The sequence below is a fragment of the Cervus canadensis genome, chromosome 7 (assembly GCF_019320065.1).
Source record: "Cervus canadensis isolate Bull #8, Minnesota chromosome 7, ASM1932006v1, whole genome shotgun sequence".
NCBI classification, from domain to species: Eukaryota; Metazoa; Chordata; class Mammalia; order Artiodactyla; family Cervidae; genus Cervus; species Cervus canadensis.
The window spans coordinates 88,838,889-88,865,710 of record NC_057392.1 but is presented as its reverse complement, the minus strand read 5'-3'; the positions used below and the strand labels follow the sequence as shown (position 1 = coordinate 88,865,710).

At 35.7% G+C, this 26,822-nt stretch overlaps 2 pseudogenes; both read left to right on the top strand.

The window, feature by feature from the left end:
* The first annotated feature begins 1,943 nt into the window (after window positions 1-1,943).
* Window positions 1,944-26,538, top strand: LOC122444780 (annotated as a pseudogene).
* Window positions 24,390-24,992, top strand: LOC122445128 (annotated as a pseudogene).
* Window positions 26,539-26,822: the final 284 nt, after the last annotated feature.

The following is a 26,822-nucleotide window of genomic DNA, read 5'->3' as shown; positions in this document are numbered from 1 at the left end:
TACTAGAAAAAGTTTAATTACATAAATGGCATTTGTGGTTCTTATAGTTCTAATAAAAAGGATATAGATTCTTCTTAACTCATTTTTATTATGGATACAGTTTATTAGAAAGTTTATTTTTACACATTTTCTCTTTAAATTGAGTTATAAACAATGTATGTACATTTAAGTGCAGAGTGTGGGTATTTCAAGTAAGTTATCTTGGGCTCAGAAGAAACATTTGGGAGTATATTTTAAATGTTTGCTTACATATTTAGATATATTCCATATACATTTTACTATCCTGTTTATAGTTGAATATTTCATTATATGTGTAATTACAACATATTATTAGAGAAGATACTAAAAAGAAAGCAAACATTGAAAAGAGTTTTAAATTCTTTGTGAAAGAGACATTGTAATTCCCTTGCAGTTAAAGAAAGTTTTATTTATTGAACAAGCATGTACTGTACGGCTACTCTGCACCAGCTTCTGGGTTTGAGATTGGGCATGTGGCCATAAAACAAGCTCTCAGTGTTAAGTCTCTGTTGAGAGAAGAAAGAGAATAATTAATTTTTCTTTCTTAGAAAAGAAACAAAAGATTTTTTGTTGTTAGTTTATAGAAATACAAGTGATTTCTGTGTATTAATTTTATATCCTGTGACTTTACTAAATTCATTGATTAGCTCTAGTAATTTAGGGTTTTCTAGGTATACTATCTTGTCAGAAGGAGAAATTGAGACAACAATCCCACTGACTACTGAAACAAAGAGAATAAAATATCTAGGAATAAACCTACCTAAGGAGACAAAAGGCCTGTATGCAGAAAACTGTAAGACATTGATGAAAGACATCAAAGATGATACAAACAGAAGGAGAGATATATTATGTTCTTGGATTGGAAGAATCAATACTGTCAAAATGAATATACTACCCAAAGCAATCTGCAGATTCAACACAATCCCTATCAAATCATCAATGATATTTTTCACAGAACTAGAACAAAAAATTTTTACAATTTGTTTGGAAGCACTGAAGACTCCAAATAGCAAAACAAACAAACAAACAAACAAAAAAAACCCCACAATCTTGAGAAAGAAAAACAGAGCTGGAGGAATCAACCCGCCTGACTTCAGACTATACTACTGGAAAGGTTAACCGCTAGGCAGGTCTCCTAGGGAGGCCAGAGGTCCCCAAGCCACAGGAGGGAGAAAGCTGCAAGTGGCAGACCTTTTTTTGTTTTTTCCTACATTCCTTCAATCCCACTTTAGTCAGGATTTAGGAGGCTCCATTAATCCTGTGTTGCTATGATGACAATGGGTTCCACCTGAAAGTGACTTTTTTCCAACCTTGAGCTACTAACTACCCCCTCCCCTGCAAAAAAGATACATCTTATTCATGAAAACTTTTTTTTAAAGCTATGTTAATGAAACTGTGTATCTTGTTTGGAGTTCTGCTTTTTTTTCAAGACTTATACAATATGTCTCACCCAGAGATGTTTTGTCCAGAGATGACTCCCCTTGTGCAGATATGTATGTTGTGGGAGAGAAGCCTGGTGCAACTCTCTTGGTCTTGAGGCGTTTCTTTTTTCTATTCTCAACAGCTAACAGAAAAGTATATAATTCCCTGCTTAAAACTAGCAAGACGAATAATCTTTCTACCCCCTTCTGATGTCTATGTCAGAAGATTTTTCTGTCACTATTACTTTAATAAAATTTCTACAACACAAAGCTCTGGGTAATTTAGACTGTCGTTGGTCCTGGAGTTAAAGCTTCTCCTTCAGAGACCACAAATCCAGTGGAACACCATACGCTTTCATCCATCATCTTGGGGACTCGTCCAGGATTCTGAGACAAGGTGTAAGCTATCATCTTGGGGGCTAAGTTATAAAGTCTATCACTACAAAGCTACAGTCATCAAGACAGTATTTTTCTGGCACAAAAACATATATAATTCAATGGAACATGCTAGAAATCCCAGAGATCAATACATGCACCTGTGGGCACCTTATCTTTGATGAAGAAGGCAAGAAATATACAATGGAGAAAAAATAGCCTCTTCAATAAATGGTCCTGGGGAAAGTGGACATCTGTGTGTAAAAGAATAAAATAAAACTTCCTAACACTTTACATGAAAGTAAACTCAAAATGAATTAAAGATCTAAATGTAAGACCAGAAAATATAAAACTCTTAGAGGAAAACATAGGCAGAACATGTTGACATAAATTGAAGCAAGATCCTCTTTGACCCACATCCTAGAGTAATGGAAATAAAAACAAAAATAAACTAATGGGACCTAATTTAACTTAAAAGCTTTTGCACAGGAAAGGAAACTATAAACAAGATGAAAAGATAACCGTCAGAATGGGGGAAATTACTTGCAAGTGAAGCAACTGACAAAGAATTAATCTCCAAAATATACATGCACATGGGCAGAAGACCTAGACAAACATTTCTCCAAAGAAGACATACAAATGGCCAATAATCACATGAAAAGATTTTCAACATCACTCATTGTTAGAGAATGCAAATCAAATGAGGGGTTAACTCACACCAGTCAGAGTGGCCATCATCAAAAAATTTATAAACAATAAAATGCTGGGGAAGATGTGGAGAAAAGGGAACCATATTGCACAGCTGGTGGGGATATAAATTGATATAGCCATTATGGAGAACAGTATGGAGATTCCTTAAAAAGCTACGGATAAAACTACCATGTGATCCAACAATTCCACTATTGGGCATACATCCTGAAAAAACCATAATTCAAAAAGAAACATGCACCCCAATGTTCTTTGCAGCACTATTTACAATAGCTAGGACATGGAAGCAATCTAAATGTCTATTAACAGATAAATGGATGAAGTTATAGTACATATATACAAAGGAATACTACTCAGCCATAAAAAGATATGAATTTGAGTCAGTTGTAGTGAGGTGGATGAACCTAGAGCCCATTATACAGAGTGAAGTAAGTCAGAAAGAAAACCAAATATTGTGTATTAATGCATATATATGGAATCTAGAAAAATGGCACTGATGAACCTATTTGGTAGCACAGTGGTAAAGAATCTTCCTGCCAGTTCAGGAGATGTAAAAGATGTAGGTTTGATCCCTGAGTCAGGAAGATCCCCTGGGGTAGGAAATGGCAACCTGCTCCAGTATTCTTGCCTGGAAAATCCCATGGACAGAGGAGCATGAGGGGCTCCAGTCCATTGGGTTGCAAAGAGTCAGACACAATTGAGCATAGCACAAGGAAAGGAACCTATTTCCAGAGAAAGACTGGAGATGTGTAGAGAACGGACTTGTGGACACAGTGGGGGAAGGAGAGGATGGCATGAGTTGAGATAGTAGCACTGACATGTATACATCACCATGTGTGAAATAGATAGCTTGTGGGAAGCTGCTATATAAGACAGGGAGCTCTGTACTCTGTGCTCTGAGCTCCAGTGTTCTGTGATGGCCTAGATGGGTGAGACGGGGGTGTGGGAGGAACGTTCAAGAGGCAGGGATATATGTATACTTATGGCTGATTCATGTTGTTATACAGCAGAAACCAACACAACATTGTAAAGCAATTATCCTGCAATTAAAAATAAATTTGAAAAATGATTAAAGCATGCCAAGTACTTTGATAGAGTTGAATTTGTAAAGGTACGGATGCGCAGATCAGAGTTCAGCCTGTTTTGATGCTCTTTTCAGAGAAGCATAGATACTACCTCCTATTGTAAACCCACTGCACTCATCACATTTCCTAAGCTGCAAAACTGAGAGACTTGCAAAGAACAGTGATAGCATTCACTATTTCTTCTTCATGCAATTGTTCCAGGTCTTGACACTCAGAGGTTGCAGCCTGACATAAATGAAAATCCTGACTGTGGGAAAGATGTTTCCCAAGATTTTTTATGCTCCTTGACCTACAGCCATGTGGGCCAGTCCATGGAGGAAGTAATTGATTTTTCCACTTCCTAACTCACAATTCTCTCCTGCCTCCCATCATACAACCCATGGCCCTGCCAAGTTGAGACACTACTTTGCAATATTGCCTTATTTCAAGTGACTTATGTGTATATGTCATAATTTATGTCATGTTCGCTTGTGTCTTTCTGAAGCAGTAAATATTGCTTTAGCTAAATCCCTTTGGTCCATCAACAACTAATGAGAGCCTATTTGATAAACAGATTGCTTATTACTAGATGGAGTGAGAAGATCAAGGGGAGTAAATGCAACCACTTTGTTCATGGTGTTCTCTCTCCATGAGATCTTTTACAATATCCACAATGTTTCAGAGCAGATTACTGAATCCTTGTAAAGAAAGATTGGTATTAATGAAAAGACACAGATGTATAGAACAGACTTCTGGACTCTATGGGAGAAGGTGAGGGTGGGATGATCTGAGAGAACAGCATTGAAACATGAATATTATCAAGTGTGAAACAGATCACCAGTCCAGGTTGGATGCATGAGACAAGTGCTTGGGGCTGGTGCACTGGGATGATCCAGAGGGATGGGATGGGGGGAAGGGGAGGTGGGAGGGGGATTCAGGATGGGGAACACATGTAAATCTATGGCTGATTCATGTCAATGTATGGCAAAAACCACTACAATATTGTAAAGTAATTAGCCTCCAACTAATAAAAATAAAGGGGGGAAAAAAGGGGAAAAAATAAAAATAAAATAAAGACAAAAATAAACCTGAGATGAATTTGGTGAGAATCACATAGTTTCTTCAAATCACAACCATTCTCTAAGCATGTGAAAAAAACTCCTTAATTTGCTATTGGAAACCTATTTAAATTTTAGCACTTAATTAGGTCACAGAAAAATAAGAGCCTAGATTTAGTTAGTTTAAATTCCAAAAGCTTTTCCACAAACATTTTGGAAACTTCCTCATGGCTAAAAATTTGCAAATCATACGCATCTCCTGCCTTGCTGAATATAAGTGAATGTCAGAAAAAAAGTCAAGAATTTAGTTCACTGACAATCTCTTCTGTATTTTTACAGTGTTGTGTATGATGCTCTGCCGTGCCATTATTTTAATCTCCTTTTTCTGTTCCCTAGTGTACAGATAGATCCATGTAAGGGAAACATGTCCTTTTTCCTAGCGCTTAACATTGCTTCGTAGCATACTCACCCCATGAACAGGGCTTGTCTATCCTCAGTGTTTTCGCCCAGATGAGGAGGAAGATTTTCCCCATCAGCTCGCTCTTTAAAACCTGACTTGCTTGCTTCTTACAGAGTGTGTTATCTAGATGAGAGAGAGTGATTCAGGTGGAAGAGTAGGGAGAAAAATCAACATATTCGTGTAAAAGCTATACTCCTTTAATTCATAGAATTCTGATTAGAATTCTTTCTCTACTTTTTAGTGGATTAATAATCCTCCAACAGTCGAGAAGATTTTGACTCTCATAGTTGATTATGCCTTTATTCTACTATACTTTCTGCTCTGGTTATTCTTGGCCTTTTCTATATTGCCACCTACTTTGCTAGAGCAGTGGTTTTTTAGGGTTCATGCATTAAATTGCTGTGCTTCATATTTCAATCCAGCAATTTAGGCAGCACCAAAGAGTAAATTGTTTTAAATAGGGCATGAGTGAAGTGATATATATCTGGGCATGAATTTTTTTTGGGGGGGGGGGCGCCATACCTCATGGCTTGTGGGATTCTATTTCCTGACCAGGAGTCGAACCCAGATGCCCTGCAGTGAAAGCACAGCGTCCTAACCACTGGACAGACAGGAAATTCCCTGGGCATGAATTTTGATTGTATTCCTTTCTTACTGTAATTTTAATAATAATATGTATATTGATAATAATAGTAATGATAACATTGCAGTTTAATGAAGACCTCCAAGATGCCAAAATTTATGCTTAGGTCTCTATATTTATCAGTAATTTAATTCAAATAACAGCCCTAGTATATAACTGACAGGCCTTTATTATAAATGAAATTATTGCATCAAGAATAACCTTACCTTTGACCATACAAGTAGCAACCGTGTAGGTTTCAATGATCTTATCTTTATGATTATAAACATGATATGCTTATTATATTTTAAAAATAAATACCTTTATTACATAGGTTATGATGTAACTAGCTTTCTCTATTTTGATCCCTACTCAGAACTTCAACTTCTTGATCTCTAGCATATAAATTGTGAAAGGATTCCCTCCCTTAATTAAAACATGCATCACCCACACATTTATTTACCTTTTTTTTTTGGATGATAACATTTAAGTTCTCTCAGCTAATTTCAATTGTATAAGTGTCAATGATAGTCATCTTATTAGCACATTATATATTCAGATCTTATTCATTTTATATTCATCCTATTGTGAAAGTCTCTACCATTTTACCAACTTCACCCTATTTCCTCCACCCATGTCAGTCCCTGGCAACCACTTTACTGTTGTCAGTTTGGCTTAAAAGAAATAAAGAAACAAATTCTACATATAAGTGGTACTATGCAGTATCTGTCTTTTTCTTTTGGTTTATTTTACTCAGCATGATGCATTCCGGATTCATCCATGTTTTGCGAATGATAGGATCTCCTTTTGTAAAGGCTAAATATGTGTATTTTTTTTTCACCTTTCTTGATCCATTCATTTGTTGACATTTAGGTTGTGTAGAGTCCTCTCTTGTGTTGTTGGAAGAGGGTGTTGTCTATGACCAGTGTGTTCTCTTGAGAAAACTCTGTTAGCCTTTGTGCTGCTTAATTTTGTACTCCGAAGCCAAATTTGCCTGTTACTCCAGGTACCTTTTGACTTCCTACTTTTGCATTTCAGTCCACTATGATGAAAAAGACATCTTTTTTGGGTGTTAGTTCTAGAAGTTCTTGTAGGTCTTCACAGAACTGTTCAACTTCAGCTTCTTCAGGATTAGTGGTTGGGGCATAGACTTGGATTACTGTGATACTGAATGGTTTGCCTTGGAAACGAACAGAGATTGTTCTGTAATTTTTGAGATTGCACCCAAGTGCAATTTCAGACTCTTTTGTTGAATACGAGGGGTACTCCACTTCTTCTAAGGGATTCTTGCCCACAGTAGTATATATAGTGGTCATCTGAATTAAATTAACCCATTCCAGCCCATTTTAGTTCACTGATTGCTAAAATGTCTATGTTCACTCTTGCCATCTCCTGTTTGACCATTTGCAATTTACCTTGATTTGTGGACCTAACATTCCAGGTTCCTATGCAATATTGCTCTTTATAGCACTGGACTTTACTTCTGTCATCAGTCACCTCCACAACTGGGCATTGTTTTCATTTCGGCTCCATCTCTTCATTCTTTCTGGAGTTACTTCTCCACTCTTGTCCAGTAGTGTATTGGGTACCTACTGACCTGGGGAGTTCATCTTTCAGTGTTGTATCTTTTTACCTTTTCATTCTGTTCATTCTTCTCAAAGCGAGAATACTGAAGTGGTTTGCCATTATCTTCTCCAGTAGACAACATTTTGTCAAAACTCTCCACTATGACCCACACATCATGGTTGGCCCTACACACAGGGTTCATAGCTTCATTGAGTTAGACAAGGATATGGTCTATGTGATCAGTTTGGTTAGTTTTCTACAATTCAGATCATGAACTCCTTATTGCAAAATTCAACTTAAATTGAAGAAAGTAGGGAATACCACTAGACCATTCAGGTATGACCTAAAGCAAATCCCCTAGAACTATACAGTGGAAGTAACAAATAGATTCAGGGGATTAGATTTGATAGACAAATAGACAAAGTTCCAGAACTATGGCCAGAGGTTCATGACATGGTGCAGAAGGCAGTAATCAAAATCATCCCCAATAAAAAGAAGTGCAAAAAGGCAAAACGATTGTCTGAGGAGACCTTACAAATAGCTGAGAAAAGAAAGGAAGCTAAAGGCAAAGGAGAAAAGGAAAGATATACCCATCTGGAAGCAGGGTTACAAAGAATAGCAAGGAGAGATAAGAAAGCCTTTCTAGGTGATAAATGCAAAGAAATAGAGGAAAACATTAAACTGGGAAATACTAGAGATCTCTTCAAGAATAGTAGGGATATCAAAGGAACATTTCATGCAAAGATGGGCACAATAAAGGACAGAAATAATATGGACCTAACAGAAGCAGAAGATATCAAGAAGGGGTGGCAAGAATACACAGAAAACTATACAAAAAAGATCTTCATGACCCAGATAACCAGGATGGTGTGATTATTCACCTAGAGCCAGACACCCTGGAATGTGAAGTCAAGTGGGCCTTAGGAAGCATAACTATGAACAAATCTAGTGGAGATGGGGGAATTCCAGCTGAGCTATTTCAAATCCTAAAAGATGATGCTGTGAAAGTGTTGCAACCAAATTGCCAGCAAATTTGGAAAACTCCGCAGTGGCCACAGGACTGAAAAATATGTTTTCATTCCAATTCCTAAGAAAGGCAATGCCAAAGAATGTAAAAACTACCCCTCCATTTCAGTCATCTCACACACTGGCAAAGTAATGCTCAAAATTTTCCAAGTATGGCTTCAACAGTATGTGAACCGAGATCTTCCAGATGTTCAAGCTGGATTTAGAAAAGGAAGAGGAACCAGAGATCAAATTGCCACTATCCGCTGGATCATAGAAAAGCAAGAGAGTTCCAGAAAAACATCTACTTCTGCTTTATTGACTATGCCAAAACCTTTGACTGTGTGGACCACAACTGTGGAAAATTCTTCAAGAGATGGGTATACCACCAGCTTACTTGCCTCCTGAGAAATCTGTATGCAGGTCAAGAAGCAACAGTTAGAACCAGACATGGAACAACAGACTGGTCCAAATTGGGAAAGGAGTATGTAAAGGGTTTGTATTGTCACCCTGCTTATTTAACTTATATGCAGAGTACATCATGCAAAATGCCAGACTGGATGAAGTACAAGCTAGAATCAAGATTGCTGGGACAAATATCAACAACCTCAGATATGCAGAATACATCATCTTATGGCAGAAAGCAAAGACAAACTGAAGAGCCTCTTGATGAAAGTGAAAGAGCAGAGTGAAAAAGTTGGTTTAAAACTCAGCATTCAAAAATCCCTAATACCAAAACCAGACAAAGATGCCACACACAAAAAAACTACAGACCAATATCACTGATGAACATAGATACAAAAATCCTCAACAAAATTCTAGCAAACAGAATCCAACAACATATTTTAAAAGATCATACTTCATGACCAAGTGAGTTTTATCCCAGGGATGCAAGGATTCTCTAATATTTGCAAATCAATCAATGTGATACACCACATTAACAAACTAAAAGATAAAAGCCAGATGATTATCTCAATAGATGCAGAGAAAGCTTTTGACAAAATTCAGTATCCATTTATAATAATCGGGATGGGGAATATGTGTAAATCTATGGCTGATTCATATCAATGTATGACAAAACCCACTGAAAAAATAAATAAATAAATAAAGGAAAAAAAAAAAACCCCAGAAAACAGGCATAGAGGGAACATATCTCAATGTAATAAAAGCCATATAGATAAAAACACAGCAAGCGTTATCCTCAATGTTGAAAAACTGAAAGCATTTCCCCTAAAGCCAGGAACAAGACAAGGGTGCCCACTCTCACCACTACTACTCAACATCGTTTTGGAAGTTTTACCCATAGCAATCAGAGAAGAAAAAGAAAAAGGAATCCAGATTGGAAAAGAAGAAGTAATACTCTCACTTTTTGCAAATGACATGATCCTCTACATAGAAAACCCTAAAGACATCACCAGAAAATTACTAGAGCTAATCAGTGAATATAGTAAAGTTTCAGGATATAAACTTAATACACAGATATCGCTGTGTTTCTATACATTAACAATGAGAAAAAGGAAAGAGAAATTAAGGAAGCAATTCCATTCACCATTATGATGAAAAGAATAAATACTTAGGAATAAATCTACCTAAAGAAACAAAAGACCCGTATATAGAAAACTATCAAACACTGACAAAAGAAATCAAAGATCACACAAATAGATGGATAAATATACCATTTTTATGGATTGGAAGATTCAATATAGTGAAAATGAGTATACTACCCAAAGCAATCTATAGATTAAATGCAATCCCTATCAAGCTATCAATGGTATTTTTCACAGAACTAGAACAAATAATTTCACAATTTGTACAGAAATACAAAAAACCTCGACCAGCCAAAGCAATCTTGAGAAAGAATGGAACTAGAGGAATCAACCTGCCTGACTTCAGACTCTACTACAAAGCTACAGTCATCAAGACAGTATGGTACTGGCACAAAGACAGAAATATAGATCAATGGAACAAAATAGAAAGACCAGAGATAAATCCACACACCTATGGACACCTTATGTTTGACAAAGGAGGCAAAAATATACAATGGAGAAAAGACAATCTCTTTAACAAGTGGTGCTGGGAAAACTGGTCAACCACCTGTAAAAAAATGAAAGTAGAACACTTTTTAACACCATACACAAAAATAAACTCAAAATGGATTAAATATCTAAATGTAAGAGCAGATACTATAAAACTCCTAGAGGAGAACATAGGCAAAACACTCTCTGACATAAATCACAGCATGATCCTCTATGACCCACCTCCCAGAGTAATGGAAATAAAAGCAAAAATAAACAAATGGGACCTAATTAAATATAAAGGCTTTTGCATAATGAAGGAAACTATGAAAGTAAAGTGAAAGTAAGTTGCTCAGTTGTGTCTGACTCTTTGCGACCCCATGGACTGTAGCCTACCAGGCTCCTCAGTCCATGGGATTTTCCAGGCAAGAATGGAGTGGGTTGCCATTTTCTTCTCCAGGGGATCTTCCCGACCCAGGGATCTATAAACAAGGTGAAAAGACAGCCTTCAGAATGGGAGAAAATAATAGCAAAAGAAGAAACTGACAAAGAATTAATCTCCAAAATATGCAAGCAGCTTATGCAGCTCAATACCAGAAAAATACATGACCCAATTAAAAAATGGGCCAAAGAACTAAACAGTCATTTCTCCAAAGAAGACATATGGATGGCTAACAAACACATGAAAAGACGCTCAACATCACTCATTATCAGACAAAGGCAAATCAAAATGACAAAGAGGTACCATCTCACACTGTTCAGAATCAGTTCAGTTCAGTTCAGTCGCTCAGTCGTGTCCGACTCTTTGCGACCCCGTGAACCACAGCACGCCAGGCCTCCCTGTCCATCACCAGCTCCTGGAGTCTACCCAAACCCATGTCCATCGAGCTGGTGATGCCATCCAACCATCTCATCCTCTGTTGTCCCCTTCTCCTCCTGCCCTCAATCTTTCCCAGCATCAGGGTCTTTTCAAATGAGTCAGCTCTTACCATCAGCTGGCCAAAGATTTGGAGTTTCAGCTTCAGCATCAGTCCTTCCAATGAATATTCAGGACTGATTTCCTTTAGGATGGACTGGCTGGATCTTCTTGCAGTCCAAGGGACTCTCAAGGGTCTTCTCCAACAACACAGTTCAAAGGCATCAATTCTTTGGCATTCAGCTTTCCTTATAGTCCAATTCTCACATCCATACATGACCACTGGAAAAACCATAGCCTTGACTAGACAGACCTTTGCTAGCAAAGTAATGTCTCTGCTTTTTAATATGCTCTCTATAAATATAAATTACTATAAATATACATATAAATATAATTAATAATAATCATATTAAAATATATTAAATATATTTATGTATTCTACAATTTTATATAATATATAATAACATTAATATATCAACAATAATATAATATTATTAATTGTTGTTGATTAATTATTAATATTATTAATATATTTATGTATTATATTTATAATTATATATTTACTAAATCTATATAATATATTTAATATGTTTAATCTTATATATTTAATTGTTTAATATATATTTAAATAAATAAATTTAATATATGCATTTATATATAAATATATTATTATATATATTTATAACATAAATATATGTTATATATTTATATATTTAAATATATAAATATATTATATATAATATATATAATATTCCATTGTATATATATATACACCACATCCTCCTTATCCATTTATCTTTTGAAGGACTGTTAGTCTGCTGCCAGTAGATATCAATGTCTGAAAGATATTCCTAAGTTTTTTTTAAAGACACCAGATGCCCACAGATGAAAAGTATGAACCATAAGCACATAGGCCTCAGATTGACTGGCCCCACAGGGTTGATGATGTTGACCCCCAAAATAGCACCCTTAGCCAACAACCAATCAGAAAAAGATCCAAAAGCTTCTCGGACACCCTGCAACCCACTCTTGTAACGTTGCCTTTAAAAAACCTTCCCCAAAAAGCCATTGGGGTGTTCAGGTCTTTTGAGTACAGACTGCCCATTCTCCTTGCTTGACATTTGCAATAAATGCTGTACTTTCATTTACCACAATCCAGTGTCAGTAGACTGACTTTGCTGTGTGTTGAGTGAGCATACCCAAGTCCATGTTTGGTAACACTAGCAGATGATGTTTTGAGAATGGCTGGTGCTGTCCTTGAAGTTTACATAGTTTGGAAAATTCAGGTTTTCAGTTATGCAGAAACATGTCCAAAATCCCATTCACAATGAGAAGCAAGAACAAGCAAAAACAAATGGAGCCATCTGGTTCCATTCTGGATGCCTGAACCCGAGGTTTATATTGTCAGAACAAGCAAGCAAAACAGATTCCTTCAAGCTTTCAAAAGAGACAGTATAGCATGTATATAGTGAGTCAGCAAGACACTGGTGTTTAAGAAGAAAACCTCATCATAAAAGGAGTACTAGCATTAGTGACAGAAGAAGGGGTCATGTATTCCTATCTTCAAAGGTGGACATTCTAAAGAGTTTGGTAATTGCATTCTTGTTTTAAAAATTGGTTAAAGCCGAAGAATGTTTGACAGGTCATAAGACAGACTGTTCTACTTGGCATAAAGTTCAGCCAAATCATGTATAACACAGGGTGACTTCCCCATATCACAATATATGAAAAGTTCTTCCATTAAAAATCACATGAAAATTACATGAAAAGTACCTGATATCACTAATCATCAAGGAAGTATAAAAAATTACATGGAGGGTACTCAATAGCACTAATGATCAGGGAAATACAAATCAAAACCATAGTGAAATATCACCTCATACCAGTTAGCATGGAGATTTTTTAAAAAGACGAAAGAGAAGCTAGCAAGAATGCAGGGAAAGGAGAAGCCTAATATACTGTTGGAAGGAACATAAACTGGTACTGCCATTATGTAAAACAGTATGCAGTTTCCTCAAGAAATTTTTCTAAAAAGAACGAATTTTAATGATGAAGTTTAATTTCTACATATCGACTTTTATCTGAGAAAGATTTTCTTTTTGATAAGAGAATTATTGTCTGCAATTTCTATTATATCTAATACTGTGACTTATTAATTCTCATCATAATGCTTTTAAAATTGAAGTATGTATTTTAAGAAAGAAACTGTTAAAGCAAAAAGAGAGACATAGAGATAGAGAAATGTGGCAGGTGATCTTTAAATATTTTCCTGCTATTTAATCCTGTCCAGTGACTTTTCTCTTCTGACAAATAATAAAACAAAGACTATATGAAAACTTGTTTCAGTTCACTTCAGTTCAATTCAGTCGCTCAGTTGTGCCCAACTCTTTGCGACCCCATGAACCGCAGCATGCCAGGCCTCCCTGTCCATCACCAATGCCCGGAGTCCACCCAAACCCATGTCCATTGAGTCGGTGATGCCATCCAGCCATCTCATCCTCTGTTGTCCCCTTCTCCTCCTGCCCTCAATCTTTCCCAGCATCAGAGTCTTTTCCAACGAGTCAGCTCATTGCATCAGGTGGCCAAAGGATTGGAGTTTCAGCTTCAACATCAGTCCTTCCAATGAACACCCAGGACTGATCTTTAGGATGGACCGGTTGGATCTCCTTGCAGTCCAAGGGACTCTCAAGAGTCTTCTCCAAAACCACAGTTCAAAAACATCAATTCTTCTGCACTCAGCTTTCTTTATAGTCCAACTCTCACATCCATACATGACCACTGGAAAAACAATAGCCTTGACTACATGGACCTTTGTTGGCAATGTAATGTCTCTGCTTTTCAATATGCTGTCTAGTTTGGTCATAACTTTCCTTCCAAGGAGTAAGTGCCTTTTAATTTCATGACTGCAATCACCATCTGCAGTGATTTTGGAGCCCAGAAAAAGAAAGTCAGCCACTGTTTCCCCATCTATTTGCCATGAAGTCATGGGGCCAGATGCCATGATCTTAGTTTTCTGAATGTTGAGCTTTAAGCCAACTTTTTCACTCTCCTCTTTCACTTTCATCAAGAGGCTCTTTAGTTCTTCTTCATTTTCTGCCATAAGGGTGGTGTCATCTGCATATCTGAGGTTATTGATATTTCTCCCGGCAATCCTGATTCCAGCTTGTGGTTCCTCCAGTCCAGCGTTTCTCATGATGTACTCTGCATATAAGTTAAATAAGTAGGGTGAGAAAATTTGTTTAATGCTGAGTTAATTACCAGACAGACAACACATGCCAGACAAGAAATTCACTGAATTATTTTCAGAGGAGGAAAACGTTTTTAAGAACTAAAGAGTGAAACAGCATACTCCACAATGGTTGTGGTCATTAAGAACTGAAAACTAGATGGCTATGTAGTACTCATGGATCTATTGGTCTCTATGCAAGTCTCCTTGATGATCTAACTGGAGAGAATATTCAGTTAGACTGATGTCAGTGTTACTTAAAGTCCATGGTTGTTTAAGAAAATTGGCCTCAGAAGTATCATGAAGCACAGCATTTTTAATTCTCTCCTGGGTAAGTAGTTCTATAAATTAGAATTATTTCTCTTATACCACTTACCCTTTATTCAGGAATTCCTTTGACAACACAGAAAAGGGTGGTTATCCAAGTTCTTTTTCTTGCTTTCTATAAAGCAGAACAGTAACAAAAGAAACACTTATTTACATTAAAACCAGCAGAGTTAGATTAAGGACACATGTCTTTAATGTGTGGCATCTTTATGTAGAGCATCTTCATTTCTGATATTATTTAGTGGAGCTATCTAGCAACCTATCAATTGAAATTATACATTAACCAAGATAGAATTTGAAAAAGCAAGTTATACATTAAGATGAGAAATAAATACACTTTAAAAATTGGACTCACATGTTCGTCTCAAACATATTGCTTAAACATATTTGAAATGGATAACCAACAAGGGCCTACTATATAGCACATGGAACTCTGTTCAATGTTATGTGGCAGCCTGGATGAGAGGGAAGTTTGAGGGAGAATGGATCCATGTATACGCAATGGCCAAGTCCCATCCTGTTGACCTGAAACTGCTTGCACAAAGCTAAAGAAGTATCAAATGCCTCTCCTTTTGTAACTACCAGCTTTGTTGCAGTGTTTGTAGGTGCAGTACTGTTCATAATAATGGTTTACATATATGCTTCATTATGGAAACAAAATAGTCTAACCTTAATCTGTCAACATGTATCAATCACAAAGTGTGTGTAATAAATAAAGTTTGATTTAGTTTATGTATTACTATGAATAATAACAATTTAGTGTGTAATCTTTTTGACTGATCACAAGATTTTTTTGGCTTGCTTTTCTATAAATTCATTTCTCAAGTCAACAAAGTCTATACTTTTATTCATTTTTAATGCATATAATTAAAAGAGAAAATAGGTGCATTTGAGAAACATAAGATCACAATTTTTAATAATCTTTGTATATTTTGGATATTAGCCACTTAGTAGTTATTTAATTTACAAATATCTTCTCCCATTCAGTAAACAGCTTTTTCATTTTGTTGATAGTTTCCTTCATTGTGCAAAAGCTTTTGAACTTGAAGTAGTCCCATTTGTTTATTATTCCTTTTGTTTCCTTTGCCTGAAGACACGTATCAAAATAAAAAAATATTGCTGAGACCAGTGTTGAAGAGTATACTGCTATGCTTTTTTTGTAGGAGTTTTATGGTTTTAGGTCTTTAAGTCTTTAATATATTGAGTTTATCTTTTTTTGTTTTTTGTTTTTGTTTGTTTGTTTTTTTCTTTTTTGGTGTGAGAAAGTAGTCCAGTTTAATTCTTAGCATGTAGCTCTCCAGGTTTCCCAACACCATTCGTTAAAGAGGTTGTCTTTACCCCATTGTATATTCTTGCCTTATTTGTCATAGTTTAATTGCCCATATAAGTGTTGATTTATTTATGGGAAGCCCTATTCTATTCCACTGATGTATGGGTCTATTTTTGTGCCAGCACCATACTATTTTGATTACTGTAGATTTGTAGTATAGTTTGAAACCAGAGAGCATAATAACCACCAGCATTGTTCTTTTTCCTCAGTATTGTTTTGGCTATTCGGGTGTTTTTGTGTTTCCATACAAATTTTAGAATTCTTTGTTCTAGTTCTCTGAAACATGTCTTTGGTAGTATGATAAGGATTGCATTGACTCTATGGATTGACTTGGGTAATATGGTCATTTTAACAATATCAGTTCTAATTCGTAAGGACAGTGTATTTTCATATGTTTGTGTCATCTTCAGTTTCTTTCCTCAGTGTCTTATAATTTTCCAAGTCATGGTCCCACTATGCCTTACACTGCACGCTCACTGGGTGGCCAGACCAATTGGTTTGAACACATACTGACTGCTGCCTACTATGTCTATGAGCCTGGGCATCTAAAATGATGTCCTTCACGAATTTCTGATATTGGTAAACTGCATCTTCTCTTTTTTCCTCAGAAGTCTGACTCTAGGCTAATCAATTTTATGGTTTCTTTTCAAGGAATACATCTTTAGTTTTCTTTATTTTCCATTTTTATTGATTTCTGGTCTTTGTTTTCCCTTATTCTTTCCTACACACTTTGGGTTTACTTTGCTAGTCTAATTCCAAATTCTTAGTGAAGGAAGCTTAGATCACATCCCTAAGATCTTTATTTTCTTCTAATATATGAATTTAAAGCTATACATTTCCTGAAGTCTGCTTTCTGCAAAGTTTGACATGCTAAGATTTTCAATGTCTTCAAAATGTGTTGATTTTTTTTTCAGTTTGTCCAGAGATAACTTCCTCAATCAATGAGTTATTTAGGAGCATGCTGTTTAGCTTCCAAATATAAACATATTCCCCCAAAATCATTGGGTTTTTTATTTAATTTTATTACTGCAACTTAATTATACTAGCTATATTTAATGTAATTTAATTATATTTAATTATACTAATTGCACTACGGACAGAGAACATACTTTGTATAATTTTAACCCTTTTTTAGCTTGTTGAGATTGTCTCCCAGATTTGTCATGTGGTGCATCATTGTGAAAGTTCTGCATACAGTTGAAAAGAATGTTATTCTGTTGTCATTGGATGGAATGCCCTCAATAGGTCAATTAGTTCTGTTGGGTTGATAGCATTTTTCAAATTTTCTATATGCTGATTGTTTTCCTATTTACTTGCTTTACCAGTTAATAAGATTGGAGTATCAATTTGTGACTAATAATTTCAGATATTTCTGTTTCTTCTTTCAGTTTTTTTTCAGTTCCCAATTCTTGCACTATGAAACTTGCTACTATACACTTAAACATTTTAAGATGGCTGTGTCTTCTTGGAGAACTAGGTCTTTTGTTCTTATAATTCCTGATACATGTGTACGCTCAGTCACTCAGTCGTGTCTGACTCTGTGGCCCCATGGGCTGTAACCTGGCGGGGTCCTCTGCCCATAGAATTTTCCAGGCAAGAACACTAGAGTGGGGTGCCATTTCTTACTCCAGAGGATCTTCCTGGCCCAGGGATGAACCCTGTCTCTTGCATCTCCTGCCTTGGCAGTGGATTCTTTACTGCTAGCATCACCTGGGAAGCCCATCTTGTTATATATACTATTCTTTATGAATTATATATTTGAAAAATGAATTTTTTTTTTCCTTAGAGTCCCAATCAGTCTAGACCTTTGAAGAGACAACCATTGAAGTCTTCTGTCTCTTGAACTGTTGGTCTACCTCTCATTTTTATGAGCTTGTTATATATTCTAAAAACTAGCATTTTCATAATAAAAGTCTTGCAAATACCATTATTCACATTGTAGCTTGTTTTTCAATCACTTTATAAGATTCTTAAAATGTAAATTCTTAATTTTAACCAAGCTGAATTTATTAATATGTCTATCATAGTTTCTAGGGATTTGTGTTTAATATGTATATATATATTTTTTTGGGGGGGAGGCTTCCCTGGTGGCTCAGAGGATAGAGAAACTACTGCAAATGCAGGAGACTGGGGTTCTATCCCTGGATCAGGAAGAGCTCCTGGAGAAGGGAATGGATTAAATTGTTCTTCAGGATTTTTTCCTCTCACTCATCTTCATAGACTCTGGAAGTATAGAACAGCAAATGACCTGCAATTCTTTATCTCCACATTTTTGTTTTTCTCTAGGCTAAGCTCATTCAATCTGCCTAAAGCCTTCTTCTCAGCTGATCCCAAACTTTACTTTCTCTTCAAGTCTCAGTTCAACTGCAAATTAAAAACCTTTTCCTTCACCAGCATCTTTACAACTATTCCAATGAATTTTGCCCATATTTGTATTAGGTTGTCCTTTTATAACTTAAGTCCTTCTTTTGGCTCTGAGAATAAAGAGTTTGCTTGGTTCTCCTACTCATTGACAGTATTTAATACAGAGTTATATATTTCATATTAATATTCCTATTGGATGAATGTATAAATAAAGAATTACTGTCACTTATGGGAAAACATCATATAGTAATAAAGCATCTGGGTTTGTATATCTTCTGGTGGTATCATGACAGATTTTTTGAAAGATTGTAACTAAAACTTTCGGTGTCATATTGAATATTAATGTGCACTCCTTGGATCAAAAACACCTTTTGCATTTAGAATAGATGTGTGTGTCTGTTTTATTTTAGGCCCTGTGTGCTGAAATATTGGGGCTAAACCAATTTATGGAGTCATGGCATTCTTTTCAGGTTTTCAAAGCATTTCACCAATACCAGATGAAAATGTAACTGTGAAAGATACAACATTTAACAACATTGTGTCCATATATATGTGCGCTAATGGAAGCCAAAATCATTAAGAAGGGGATTGTTTTATATCCATGGTGGTGGTTGCTGTTTGGGTAGTAATGATAAGGGTGATATTTTGGAAGATTCACTTCATATAATATAAATGGTTACTCTCATACTATGATCTATAAGTTAAATATCATGTTTCTGCTTCTGAGACTCATTTCATTCAAGCAACATGAATTAATGGAGTTTTTGAAATCTCAGCCTAAATAAATGTTTATTAACATTTGGATTTTAAAACATTTATGTTACAAAAATTATGAGAGTTTCTGATCCTACCACTCACTGATAGAACTTATGAATTTTACAGAATGAAGATGAAGCTCCTTAGAAAATAAAAGTGTTTCTTTGTCTTTGAGCTTACTAAAATATGGCTGCAAATATCTTATTTATCCTTCAAGACTCAAATGATTATACTTCAAGTATGCTTTCACAACGGCACCATATAGAGGTCAAAAAATGTTCAGTTTTTTAAATTAAATGTTAAAATATCATCTGCTTTCTTGAAATCATCTCCTGATTAAGAGCATACAACTAAATAATGAGTTATGTTTTCTTTCTTATTTTTCCCCCAGCAACATTTCTATCCCTTTCCCAGATCAAAATGTATTCAGAAAAATAGTTTTGTTTTTATGTTAAAAAGACTTTTAGTAAATTTTTTTTTCCATGTAGGATATCACAATGGATAGGGCTGTGGATTAAAAGTAGCAAGATTCTATTCCAGGCCCAAGGTCCAAGGTGCTGAGAGTGTGGTTTGCAATGGAAAGACATGCCACTGTGCTCTGCTGGGTCTATGCCCTGGGGTGAGGCCGGAACCAAAGAAGTCCAAACAGTCCTTCTAAAGTGTGGAACCCAGAGCAGTGCCCCAGTTCCCCAGGTTGGAAGGGAGTCTGATTGCCAGTGTTCTCGGCTGGGTGACTTAGGGAGTGTTGGCAGGAAACTAGTAATATTTTCGAAAGGTGCAGGAAGAAATGATAGCCATACTGTGGGGCTAAGAACGGTCAGAGACACGAGAAGCCTAGAAACAAGAGGACAGCAGGAAAGAGGATGGCGCTGGCAACACCTAACACTAAAGGCATCCTGAAAAGTTAAAGAATGCCTCATGGACAATTCTATTGATTGTATGAGAGCAGAAATTACAGAATGATGCGATGTAGATGAATAGTGAAAGAGATCTGAGGGCAAAAAGCTCTGCCAGCACACGAAAGGAGGAACACGTCTCGCTAGGAGAGGTAAGAAGACTTCAGTGGAGAGGTTGCAAGTTAGTTGTATATATGTGGAGTTAATTGTATGAAAAGTAATTAAGGGAGTGCTGCTTAAAAATTACAATGAATAGGCAGTATTATTAACTGCTGTTGATACAGTTGGGTTTCTAAAGTAAAACTTTTCTTACCATGGCTGATTTGTCTTTCAAACGGGCCCAAATGCTGAAAGCTTTGTTCCTTAAACTATTTTGCTAGATTTGTACTTATATGAGTGCTAATTCCCAGCTCACACACACACACACACACACACTCTCATGAAAAATATTTATACAAACTTGCAGTCTCTCGTTTACTCAAATCCTTTCTAAATTCTACCCAGAACCCTTGGGAGGATTAATGAGAGATTTCTCCCCTATATCTCAACAGGGCTGCCCACTCACCTCTGTTAAGGCAGCTATTTTATTTTCTTTTGTAATTTTGTTGTTGACCTGTATCTGTGCCCGTATACCTCATTGATGTGAGCACCTTAAAGTCAGAGAATATATCTCTTCATATTTGCATTCCCAGCCTCTAACTACATACCAGTTGCATAAAAGGCAGGTGAACAAAGCTAATTTGGACTAGGCAATTGAAAAATTTCTCAAATGGAAAAGGGGCAAATGAAAGGATCACCAAAGAGAATGATTCACATTCTATTGAGATGTAACTATGTGCATTGATCAACATGAAACTAGGATCATTTTTTTTTTTCCTTTTGTTAGTATTTCACAATAAAGAGAAGAAATTTACCATATTGCCACGGTAAACTTTATTCTTAACAGTACCGTTTTTCAACTGTTATTAGTAATCCATTATTTTTTCTTTTATTTCAGATTATTATACCTCTGACCTTCTGTCAAGATGGACAGCAGACAGATTGATACAGTTGTCACATCAACCAAGTAAGAGCTGTGTTCATTTGATTTTAGGCCACATGCCTCACATATCAACATACAATCAGCTATATAGAGTGTCTTTTATGGCAAAAATTAATCCATGCCACTGATGAGACTGACTATAAATAGAGAAATCTAATGTCAGAGGCTGTCCAGTCCAGCATTGGAGAGAAGAGACACACACATAATTCAAAAAGAAACAAACACCAAAAACTTAAAAACTTGTTCAAGGCTGCAGAATCAGAGGGACTTAACTACTGGCTCTGGATTTTTCCCCTATAATTAGTAGGGTACTAAGGAGGTGGACTTTGGGGCCAGAGGACTGGGATTGAATGTAGATTCTGCAAATTGGTGACTGTGTGATGTTTTAAAGGATGCAAACTCTAAATATTAACAATTTGCAAAACTCATCATTTATATGGGGATTAAATGTTATAATACCTGTAACAGTGCTTGGAATGGTGCCTAGAAGCTAGTAATCCATTGAATAAAGCAACTATTGCCATGTTAACTATGAAAGGTAAGACAGAACCTATCTTAAAGTCCTTTTTAGAGCACTCTTTAGAAAGAGTAGGAAAAAGGTTTAAATTTTCTATGGAATATACTCTCTGTGAGAAGCTACTTAAACCTTAGAAAATAAAGAATTAATGGACTAATGCAATAAAGACTATGTCAAATGGGAATAATTTTATAAAGTTGGAAAATAACTCTGGAGAAACAGGTAGTAATAATGACTGATTTTTTTAAAAATACAGTATGGGAATTACCAAAACTAGTCATTCTGTAAATATTTGTTGCTAGCAAAAGATAGCAGCTAGAAAGTTTTCCCCCAAAACTGAACCAGATTGATCATTCAAACTCTAAATTTTGATTATAAAAATGATATTCAGAGATTGCCAGTCACATTTTATGATTAGGAAAAATACATTTTCAACAAGTATCCTGTTGATAAAAACAAAATTTTACTTTTGATTGTGAATCAGAAGTACCTGCCTTATTTTAGTATATGACTAAGAATCAATGGTTACAGCACAGGAAACTCTACTCAATATTCTATATACCCTTTTGTAATAACCTATATGGCAAAATAATCTGAAAAAGAATGGACATATGTACAACTGAACGACTTTACTATACACTTGAAGCTAATACATAAATCAGCTATGTGCATGCTAAGTCACTTTAGTCATGTCTGAGTCTTTGTGACTCCAAGGACTGTAGCCAGGTTCCTCTGTCCATGGGATTCTCCAGGCAAGAATACTTGAGTGGATTGCCTTGCCCTTCTCTGGGGGATCTTCCCGACCCAGGGATCAAACCTGCGTGTCTTATGTCTCCTGCATTGGCAGACAGGTTCTTTACTACTAGCACCACCTGGGGCACTCCAACAGAAAATAAAAAGTAAATAAAAAATAAAACTAATTTAAAAGGTAAATAAATCAGTGATTGTTTTTCTGTCTACAGCTACAGACTAGCCCCAAAGTGCCATCTTCCAGTTCAATTTGAAGATGTGTACACTGCATTAAAATGTTTTTTACACCCCCAAATTCTTGAAAGATGTGTAGATCCTGGGAGAATTGGTATCTCTGGAGACAGTACTAGAGGGAATTTAGATGCAAGAATGACCCAGCAGGTAAGATGCCCAGCATTTTCACTTATTGGGTTTTCTTTTGTCTTTTACTAAAAAATTTTGATTCTTACTTCTAAATTATACATACACTCTTTAAGTATTTTTTCTTTTACTTATTTTGAGGAACACTGAGGTGAACAATTTTACACTTTAATACTTTTGTAAATACTGGTACAATTTCCTGTATAGTATATAAGTATTTTTTAAGAAAGAAAATCAATAAATGATAGCAATAACTATAATTAGGAAATCAAAATATTTTATTTAATCTGAGTATATTCATAATATATATTCAGAATGTTGTATATTATAACATACTATAATATGTGCATGCATCTTACTAGAAGCAAATATAGGTCATTACTGAGAGAAGGCAACCGGATCCTAGGTCTCAATTTATTCCAAAAATTAACTTTTCATTTCAATAATCAATAGAAAGCTGAAAGTAAGCAGGTATATAGACAAAGAGGAAAGTAAGAACTAGTTACAGGGAGAAAATATCACCCCAATTCATAAACATTATCCTTAGAAAAAATGTTTTAGTAGAATCTGTTTAATAGAAATAAAAATATATTTTAAAACTTAGAAATATGCTCATGGAAGAAGCTGTAAATTATGGATTATTCAAAAAATAAAGAAATAAAACTTCAATATATAAAAATATTAACCTTCAAAGTTAAGCATTTAATATAGACTTTAATATTATTTGTAGAGCAGTTTTAGATTCATGGCAAAATTGAGAAGAAGACAAAAATTTCCAGACTCCCCTCTGTCACACATACATAGCCGTCTTCATTATCCACATCCCCACCCAGAGTGAGTCATTTGTTTCAGTTAACGAATTTGTATTTACACATCATCATCATCCAAAGTTCATAGTTCGCTCTTGGTTTTACAATGTAGATATTTGTTATCATGTTGACTGCAATACAATATAGAAATTGGAAGACAGATCAGAAAAAAATTGTAATACTGAACAGCTAGATTAAAAGAAAATGCAAAATGAGAAAAGACGTTTAAGACTAATATGAATATATTAGACCAATATATGAAATGACTAATATGAATATGTTAGACCAATATATGAAAAGACTAATATGAATACATCTTTCTAATCCGGGGACAAAATGAGGACATATTTTTACAAATAAAATTAAAGAGAATTCACTGCCCAGCCCACTGTCGCTTTGGATTTTAAAGAGGATGATTTCAGGCGGAAGAACATCAACCCCAGACGGAGGACCGAAAGGGCAGGGAAGGACTCACAGTGCAGTCCACGACGTGAGCGACCCTTGCTGTATCCTCCCTCACGGGGAAACAGCGAGCCTCAAGAGACAGCTGAGCCTGCCTCTGTTCCCAACAGACTCGCGTTCAGGCTCCCTCACACACCAAAAAAACAAACAAAAGCCAGGAAATGTTTATTAATCCTTTTTTTCTAAGTTAATATAAACTATGGCAAAATTGAACCTGAACTTTCCTAACACAGGTGGAACCACCTGCAGTGGCGGCGTCCTCTGTGGGAACAGAGATTTAATGTAATCGATTTTCTGTGGTGGTTGGTGGGTCACTAGTCTCATGGTTCTGGAAGCTGCACATTTTTTGGAGGAAAACCGAGAAACTGCTGGAAGTTTGGTTCTCCACGCAGCAGCCCATCACAAACCAAGGATCTGGGGATCTTCTCACCATACCGAGATCAGACTGGGTTGTGTTTTTGAAGACTGTGCTGCGTTCAATCCTGTAACAGAAACTGACAGGCAGGAAGCTTCTGTACTCAGTGAGAGTGGTATCTTTGTCTCTAAGAGACCCTTTCATTTTGAAGACATGTGGTACCATCCTCTTGCTGAAAGCACTGATTCCCTTGTTGAAATTTGCTAGGGATTACAGTGAATTTGGCTTAATTTAAAGCTTCTTTTATTCTCATAAGAATTTCATGAAGTTGTCTCACCAAGGGTACCCCCCACAGGAATTTCCAGGCAAAAATAGACTTTGTTAATGCAGTTTTCCCAAATGAAACAGCATATTGTATGGGACGCATGAATTCTGACTGTTGGTATTTTGTATACTTTGGACTTCCCAGAGAGTTGGGTAATCAATCAGTCAGATCAAACCCTGGAAGTTCCGATGAGTGAGCTTGACCCAGAAGTCAATTTAAAGAAGGAAATCATATGGTTATCTTAATAAGCATGAACTGTTTAAACAGATAATACTCAGCATCTATAAAGATGAAACAAATAGGAAATGGTGAATAGAAGAGAATTTCCTAACTTTGAAAAAAGTATGTAAACAAAAACACTTGGAAGAAACATCATTCTTATTGGGTAGTTATTAAAAGTTTTCTCTTGAAAATTGGATGCACACTACCACTACCAAATTGTACCTGAAGTCCTGGCCAGTTCTCTGAATGATGAGTGAGTAATACCATTTTTCAGTGTGATAATCAGTTTGCCTTCTATTAAATAGGCCAGTACTTCAGGTATATCCAAGACAAAGTTGGTAGTGTTTGGAAAAACAACCTTTTGAAAGTCTGAAAATTTTAATTTATCCAAACATTACTGTGCAAAAAAAAGAAAAAACTTGGGTTACTAGATACGTATCTTATGACTGGTAGAATAATCATTTTGTCTCATTGTGCTCAGAAGCACATTGCAGGAAAATTAGCTTGGAAGAAAATGATAAAATTTTACTGTTCCTGGAAAGACAAGGACTAGACCTAGAAAAGGTAGAGCAGTGCTGAAAAAAATTAAAAATTAATTGTTTCACATGGTTTATACTCTTTCAAGATCAAACGTCTCTTCAGTATGAGAGCTATCTCCTTCCCATCATAATGTTTCTTGACATACTTAGATATTTAAAATAGTCTTAATAATGAAAAAGAGGATCAAATACCTGCAGGTTACATAAGTATGCAATTCATATTATAATAAAAGATCCTTTAACAAGGTTTATGCAGAGAGTCCTGATTATTTTTGTTTTGAAAATTAAAATTTATGTTTAGTTTATGGACATCTACCACAAAACTTTGCTTGACATTAATATTTTTATTCTTTTACCAACTGTGTAAATTATGTTATATTTTTAAGGATTTTTAAATTTAAGTATGTCTTTTTTGCAATGTGGTTTTTATTTTTCCATTAAAATGACTTATACAATCAACATATCCTAATATTTCTCAGCTCTTAGAAGATCCACATGTCAAGATCAAACTCAAGGTCCAATCTTTAATATATCCTGTTCTTCAGAATTTTGATTTCGATTTACCATCATATTGAGAATATACACAGTAACCAGTTCTGTCTAAATCACTCATGGTCAGATTCTGGAGTGAATATTTTACTACAGATAGGTCAGTTAAGAAGGAGATGCTTTCCAAACAACTCATTCCTCCGGAATCAAGCCATCTGTTCAAATTTGTTAATTGGAGTTCTTTGCTCCCTGAGACGTTTTAGAAAGGCCACACTTATAAGACTCCAACTCATGGTAGTTCAGAGCTGGCTAAAAAATATCCAGGGATTCAGGATGTGACACTTGACCCTCACTAGCTGATGACCACAAGTTGCATGGTTTACCCCTGACCTATGTCATCACTTGTCAATATGATGTCTTAAGAGATTATGGCCACATGTATGTTACTCGACTTTGGAATTCTGGAGTTCGAGTGGTGCATAACCACATAGAGGGTACATTCCATGGAACACTTTCTTTTCTTTTTACTAAAGTTGGTTAGAGTGCAGTCAATCAGTAAATTAGTTGGCTACATGAAAACCTGTAGTAAAAATCTGATCAATGTAGAAAAATGTAAACCCCAGTGTTGTAGGAAAAGCCTGCAAAGAATTCACATCAAGAATGTGTGTTTTATAGATCAGTCTTCCTAAATCCACATGCATGTCATTGTTGTTATTGTCAAAGAATGTTTTTTATACATTAGTCTCAGAGTGGATTCACTCACTTTTGTTTCTCAGAATATATTATTTTTCTGTTATTTTTATCATCTTAAAAAGTCTAGGTTTC